A 7,584-nucleotide genomic window follows, 5' to 3' on the forward strand; every position below is an offset into this window, starting at 1 on the left:
GCTCTGCCGCAGTTTCACTACCGAGGGGATTCAGGTTTATGAGAAAGGTCTTGCAACGGTTTATACTGTTTAACAATACAGCTCGGAGTACCTGCTCATCCCTTAAGAAACATTATAACCTATTCCATTCATAAACCTTTTGAATGTTTTATCCACCGATAAAAATATACAGTTAATCAGATGTTAAATGACCTTCACCCTAGACACTTACTGGATGTAAAGGTGATATCAATGCCGGCCTACGGCCGAAAAAAATATCATGTTTCCATTATTCCATTATCGGCATCAATTATTCCGTTTGGTTCAACATTAAATTGACAAAATAAGACTAGTAAATCTACGGGAGGACGCCCTGGGCACAATTAAATATAACTCTGTATGGGAGACACGGCCGTTGAAATCTTGTTTTAAGTTAAATCATCGTAAAACAAAGGAATTGAAATATTTTTTAATCAGCAGTTTGTTGTAGGATCATTTAATCTACGTGCAAGTCAAGGATTTAACAGGAAACGGGATGAAAACCGTAGTTTAAAGACATTGCTGACATCGTAAAATCTAATGATAAAGGATGAAATAGAAACTTTTTTATCTAAACCGGTTCATAACCTGTATAAATGAGCTTTTGTGTTTTGTAATTCAGTCAAATTTAATTACTGATGTAAATCAATTATATAAACGAAACATGATAACCACACAAATGATAGCAAGATTCAAGTCTGCTTTGTAAGTAGATTTATTACTTTACAAAACGTTTCGATTGTAGCACAGAAGTGAAGGTTAGTCGGCTTCGCTCTCGCCTAATATGAATATCCTCGACAGCGTTTATCCCGTATTATGTCATCATCAAGCAGTGTAACTAACAAAAGTTTGCATATTTAGATACATATGAATAACTCTATACTTTAAACATTTCTCTGCTTAAACTAAAACAATCATAAAAATCATAAAGAAAAGATAAATATAATTTGTTTAAAACCTTTTGAATGTGGAAACATATGGAATATGGTATATTCCTCTGGCTCTATTATTTGGTACGGATGCTTCTTCTGTATGGTGAATAACGGTTGAAATGATTCCCGCAATTTCGTCAAATTCACACTCGACTGATAAAAATGCTGTAATAGACAGAAATAGTTAATAATCTGTAAAGGAACAGAATCGTTGTGTCACTGCCCGAATGGCCAAGCAAAATGCAACAACGACATAGATACAAGTGAAAGACTAATCCGAAAGTATTCAATAGCATTTAAGTTATGGCCACTCCGCAACTTCTATTAAATACGTATAATACTTCCTTCCAAAAACAGAACAGGCAGATAAATATCAAATAAAGCCTTGCTCTGACGACTTTGTCTGTACAAAATTTATAGCGGGTTCGGTATCCTCACTTCACTTTAATTACTGTATATCTAAAGACAGATAAAGTATAAAATATACTAGTAGTCATTTTTTACGAATCAAATTTTGACTGCTTTCACGCAGGTCATGGGACAGTCTATGTATTTACGTTGAAACCTCTCTACATCACAAAACTAAAGAAGGGTATAATATCTTAGTATCTCTTCCTAAATTTCACATTATTACAATATTTCACAAGACAACAATTATAATTTTATCTTTTAAATAGATTAAGGACTTCGTAATTACTTCTATCAATCAATCCAACAGTCCTTCCTAGATCTATCTTGTATGTTCCAGATTGTCGAAACCCATCTCTGAACCTAAAAGGAATCACAAAAGGAAATTTCATTTTTTCAAACTTTAAGAGGTTTAATGTGGCAAAGCGACGTATTGTTTCATAAATCCATATATAACATACATAAGTGGACTCAAATTTATATTAATCTGTAGGATATTTGACGAGAAGCGAAATGAAACTTAAATTAATCGAGCGATATACAAGTAACCTGACAAAGTGACGGAAATAAAAGCTTTTACAAGCATTAGGGAACCGTCTGTACCTATTTGGTCTAAATTAATATAAGGGCTTTTTGTATTTTATTTAAATGAATATGTGGTATATATATATAGTATAAATACAGTGATATAAACAGAACCTTTTCATAAAATAAACCGCCTGCGAGTATCAATTGTTTATGGTTTAACAAGTTCGGTCCACATTTTTCTGTGAAACAATTTCCATACTTTTATTTCACATGACACGATATATAAACAATTGTTCATTATTCATTGGGTGTAAATCACACTCACCGTTCATCATGTTCCATATACTTATAGTATATCGTGAAATAATTACGTTGTCAAATGTATGTATTATTCATTGTTAAAACACGGTTGTGACGTAATCCTTTGTTAGTTTTATCCATTATATAGGTTATTGTACCGATACCGCTCTATACACACGATTATTTTACTATACCTGTCCATTATTAACCTGTAAGAGTCCATTCTTAAAATAATGGATACTTTAAGAATGGACAGGTACAGGTTAATAATGGACAGGTATAGTAACAACCTTGTACGTTGAGAGGTGTGAATACATCAGTCTTTGAAATTCGAAAGTTTCGAAATATATTAAAACTGCAACGTGTTTTTTTTCAGAATTTGTAGCTGCAATAAAAAAACCCTTATGTGGAACGTATGATATTAAACCCAATGTTTGTTTGTTTGTTTTAGGTTTAACGCCGTTTCTCAACAGTATTTTAGTCATGTAACGGCGGGCAGTTAACCTAACCAGTGTTCCTGGATTCTGTACCATGTGTTCATACGGCGGTGCACATGGAACCTTCAATGATGCACAAAGTGCAATTCCTTGAAAAGCGAATAAAATAATGGTTGGGCTCTAAACGAGAAAACCGTGGGCAGAATTAAACTGGAAACCGCTCTACTTATTCTTTGAATAGTCCAGCTAAAACACCTGGTTAATTTTTTTTGTCATAACTGACATTCAGAAATGTGCAATTTCACATTTCTACTACAAAGACAAACAAACAAAAAAAAAACACACTAAACACGTCAAATTTCTTATCGTTTTACTGCATGTTTCGGTATTTCGGTATACAGGGAAATTTGGCCGCAATGATTTCAATTTAACAATACATTATTTTGTTTTTAATTTTCATAACTAGCAAACGTCTCATATAATACGTGTTATTGTCTTCTAATAAAATTGATAGAAAACAACGTAATTGCGAGATAAGAACGGTTGTTTTGTAATAATTATATAAAATACATATACATACATTTTAGAATGTCTTCACCTGGACCTGTCATCTATATAAAACTGCAAACTCAGCACGAACAAAGCGTGGAAAACTATTAATACATACATCATAAGGCCAAGCTAAATTTTACTTTTTGTAAAGATACTTCAAATCATATGTAAATATGACAAAATGTGATATGTTCGAAACTGTCCTAAAATCAGCACTGCATATCATTAGTGTTAAAAAAATCTTTTCATTGCAATAAATATTTCATGCAATCTTATTTAAACTCTATTTGACTTGGTATTTTTACTTAGCACAGAGACACAAATCAATGATTTGTCTTTGCCTCAAAGAGGACAATATTAGGGACATTATATAATATCACGACAATCTTGATTTATTCGAGAGGACCGTGTTTTAAGTCAGAGAAAAGCCTCAAACTATCCATTATGTGAAAGAATGGACAATCTCGGCGCGTTGCGCCTCGATTTGTCCATTCTTTCACATAATGGACAGTTTTCGGCTTTTCTCCTTTACTTAAACATCGTGTAACAAATGTGGCGAAAGTGTACTTGTCGTGTAAAAACTATGTCTTACGTATACTTGTCCCTCATCGTGCAACAAATATGGCGTAAGTGTACCTGTTGCTCACCGTGTAACAGCTATGTCGTACGTGTATATTGGACGCAACTTGACCCCGATGGTTGACCTTTGTATTATAATACATAATAAGGCACAACCTATTGTTGAAAAGGAGTGTACGTAAAACACGAGCTGCACGAGAAAAAGGAAATAAAAATTTGCGTAAATATAAATGAGTGTATTGGAAAGTTTTAACTGATAAAATGTAAGTAAATATACTTTGATACTGCACTGTATACAAACTAATTCCATATAAATATACACGGCTACCCTAAGCACACTTGATTTCAACAATGAAATAATCGATATGAATAATCAGCCTAAGGTCAACCATCGCGGTCAAGTTGCGACTACTACTTGCCTTTCATCGTGTACTTAGGTCTAGTAACAACTATGGTGTAAATGTACTTTCGTGTAACAATTATCGCATACGAATGCTTGCCTCTCATAGTGTAACAAATATAGCGTTCGTTTACTTACCAATTACTGTAAAACACGTGCTAACAATCACTTCCCGAACTTAAGAAAGCCATTTCTAAGTCAATTTAACTTTATGAAACAAATGTTGTTTTATCATACACTTACCATTCCTCACAAGAACTTTTGATCATCACATGTTCACAATTAGCTTCGTCGTACCTCGACGCACCTGAAATAAGTCCGAGCTTTCGATAAAAATTCATGAACAGCAAAACTCATCTTTGACGCCTTGTAGCAAAACTACGTATTTAAGTAAATGTAGCATTCTGCTAAATAAATTATGATCAATTATCAAAACGATCTGAATGAAAACTTCGTGTCGTACAACCTTGTATATATTACTAGCTGCTAGCGTATCGTGCAAACTTACACCTATATGCTCTATCATCGTTTTAGATTTTAGATTTTTTAACATTATTTTCTGGTTTACAAAGGAGTAAGGGTCTGTGAAACTGCACATTACGTTTTGATTCAGATTAAATTTTATTGATTCGATAAATAAAGGTGACAATACCTTGACAGTCGACAAAACCGTCACACATTTTACTCAGCGGGATGCATGTATTTTCTCCGGGACAAGTGAACATTGTTCCACCCTTTGGGCAACGAACTTAAATAAAAAACTGTTAACGATAAAGAAGACTTAAAATTGTCATATATATTATATATGCCTAACCTTTTAGAGCTTTTTATTTAAAACATCCAGCAACAAAACACACTTTGGGGCATTTAAAAACAGAAATTAACCAAAAGCAACACTAAAGGTTATCAACATTATTCAAAATATAATTAACATGTTAGGCAAATTGCAATACTTTATCATTTACCACTTTCACAGTCGCGCTCATCCGACTTGTCCAAACAATCAAATTTTATGTCGCATCTGTCATACTTGGGCACACATTGTCCGTTTTCACAACGAAATTCATGGTTTTTGCAATCTGGCCAAACTGCAATGTATAAAAACTAATTGCACGTTTACACAGGTTATTACTGTCTACTTAGCAAACAAATACCTACATTAATAATCGAAGCTACATTAGGACACTCTTTCAATAACATAAACCTACACTTTGAGCTGTTGACATCTCTATTTAGAACAGGCTTTACACATTTCCAGAATAATATGTATCAACTGATAAAGACTTAATTCGTGTTGAGTTCATGGCCCAACAAACAGATATGTAGACCTAAATATATTTGCGTAATGTTTATTTCACGATAGTCGCGATGACAAGAATTCGCGATTCGCAGTTGATAACAATACTAGATATAATGCAGCAAACTACTGATGAGAACATTAAATTCACATCTCATTCTGTTCCCCAATATAAGCGGAAATAACACCAGTGCGGACATTATCTAATCTACAGTAAATTCTAGGTTTCTTTGTTATTCATAATAAATTAATTAATTAACTGTTCATACCGCAGGAACGTTCGTCCGATGCATCATCACAGTCTTGGATGTAATCACAATATCTACTGATTGGTATGCATTGTTTATTTTCACACTGAAACTCCTGTACCTTGCATCCGGAACTGGAACTGAGTAATTCTGAAAAAGGAGTCTTTGCAGGTACAGTGCCACAATCAGTTTTGGTGTTTAATATCAATTATTTGACCCTCAAAACGAAAATGAACTTCTAAACAGCTTTAACCTTTAGCCTGCTGGCGGCAAGTGATTCTGCCTTTGCGACCAATGCAGATCAAGATCAGCCTGCACATCCGTGCTGTCTGATCATGGTCTGCACTGTTCGCTACTCAGTCAGTAAATGTTCAGTGAACACCCCTTTTATAAACAAGTGGCACTGCCAAGATTGCACGATGGACCAATCCATTTTAGAAATTTAGCAGGGTAAGGTCTGATAAAGTCATCTACATACCTTCATTTCAAAGTACATTCAACTGCATCTATAAATTAATTACAAATCTACCTTTTAATGCTTACTTAAAATAGTTAATAGCATCAGATCACTCGTATACTCATTTATAGGCATCTATTTAACGTTCATACTTGTCTTTAACGCATTTTAGTGGTTCTCATGCCTACCTTTCAACGTATCTTTAACGCTATCAATCAAATCTTACAAATATCTACCTTTCAATCAATGAATATCTAGTGGCATCTCTATAAACTAATCGACATACTTCTATTTCAAGGCAATTCAATGGAATCTATTAACTAATTTAATACCTTTATTTCAAGTATATTTGTCATAGCCATAACTAGTAAGTATAAGTAATATAATTATCTAGTTATGGGAATGGTTACGTCTATCAAATAACACTGTTGTTAAAGAACTGTACTATTGTAAGCCAGTTGTGGCATTTAGACGTCCTGGAAATCTTAGAAATACATTAGTATTAATAATTAGTTATTGAAATATTTGTCTACTAATACATATACACATTTCAGGTCTAGTAAATGTAAAAGCCCAATATGTAAACATTGTTTAACAATTTGTGAAAGCGGCAGTTTTAGTAGTTTGCAACACTGTACTAACTACAAACTGAAACATACTGTAGACTGTACTAGAAACAATGTTATATATTCAGTAACATGTAGAAAATGTTATATACAGTATATTTGTGAAACTAACCAGCCAGCTTCTCGCCGTATGAATAGCCATAGATTTGGCAACAAAATTGTTGTTGATTCAACTAATGTAGCTATTCAGTTCAGTAGTACTGGTCACAGAATTTCTGATTTTATTTTTATACCTATTTACTGTTGGAATGTTTTTGGATGCACAAGTACTATATATCCACAGGGCCTCAATTCAAAGAGGATGTATAATATATAGTTACTCATTTGGCATTATTGTATTATTTCATTTGAGCTGTGTCATGTATATGTTACAAGCTTTTCAGTTATCCCTGATACTTTTATACTGTTTGCTTTCAATACCTTTCATGGCAGTCCTTATCAGAAGTATTACTGAATCTTATTACACCCCCACAAAACGAAGTTTTGGTTAGGGGTATATATGAATGAGCTTGTCGGTCGGTCGGTCGGTCGGTCTGTCGGTCCGTCCGATGGTTTTCATGGTTTCCGGATGATTATTCATGAAAGGCTTGACCGATTTAAGTAATTTTTGGTACATAGGTGTAACATCAGAAAATACAGGTCAAAGTTGACTTCGGGGTCTGTAGGTCAAAGGTCAAGGTCACAGTGACCCTGAACAGTAGAACAGTTTCCGGATGATAACTTGAGAACGCTCAGGCCTAGGATCATAAATTTTGGTACACAGGTGTAACATTTTGAACTACAGGTCAATTTCTACTTTTAG

General features: G+C 33.8%; 2 long non-coding RNA genes across 2 annotated transcripts; both read right to left on the reverse strand.

Moving 5' to 3' along the window:
• Positions 1–997: 997 nt before the first annotated feature.
• On the reverse strand, positions 998–4,463 carry LOC128550188 (uncharacterized). Its single transcript, XR_008368163.1, has 3 exons — positions 4,398–4,463; positions 1,648–1,721; positions 998–1,115 (listed from the first exon to the last, which is right to left on the reverse strand). It is a non-coding gene; the product is annotated as an uncharacterized LOC128550188 (long non-coding RNA).
• Positions 4,464–4,804: 341 nt separating this feature from the next.
• LOC123535790 (uncharacterized) lies at positions 4,805–5,844 on the reverse strand. Its single transcript, XR_008368186.1, has 3 exons — positions 5,721–5,844; positions 5,120–5,242; positions 4,805–4,902 (listed from the first exon to the last, which is right to left on the reverse strand). It is a non-coding gene; the product is annotated as an uncharacterized LOC123535790 (long non-coding RNA).
• Positions 5,845–7,584: the final 1,740 nt, after the last annotated feature.

The sequence above is a fragment of the Mercenaria mercenaria genome, chromosome 17 (genome assembly GCF_021730395.1).
Source record: "Mercenaria mercenaria strain notata chromosome 17, MADL_Memer_1, whole genome shotgun sequence".
Classification (NCBI taxonomy): Eukaryota; Metazoa; Mollusca; class Bivalvia; order Venerida; family Veneridae; genus Mercenaria; species Mercenaria mercenaria.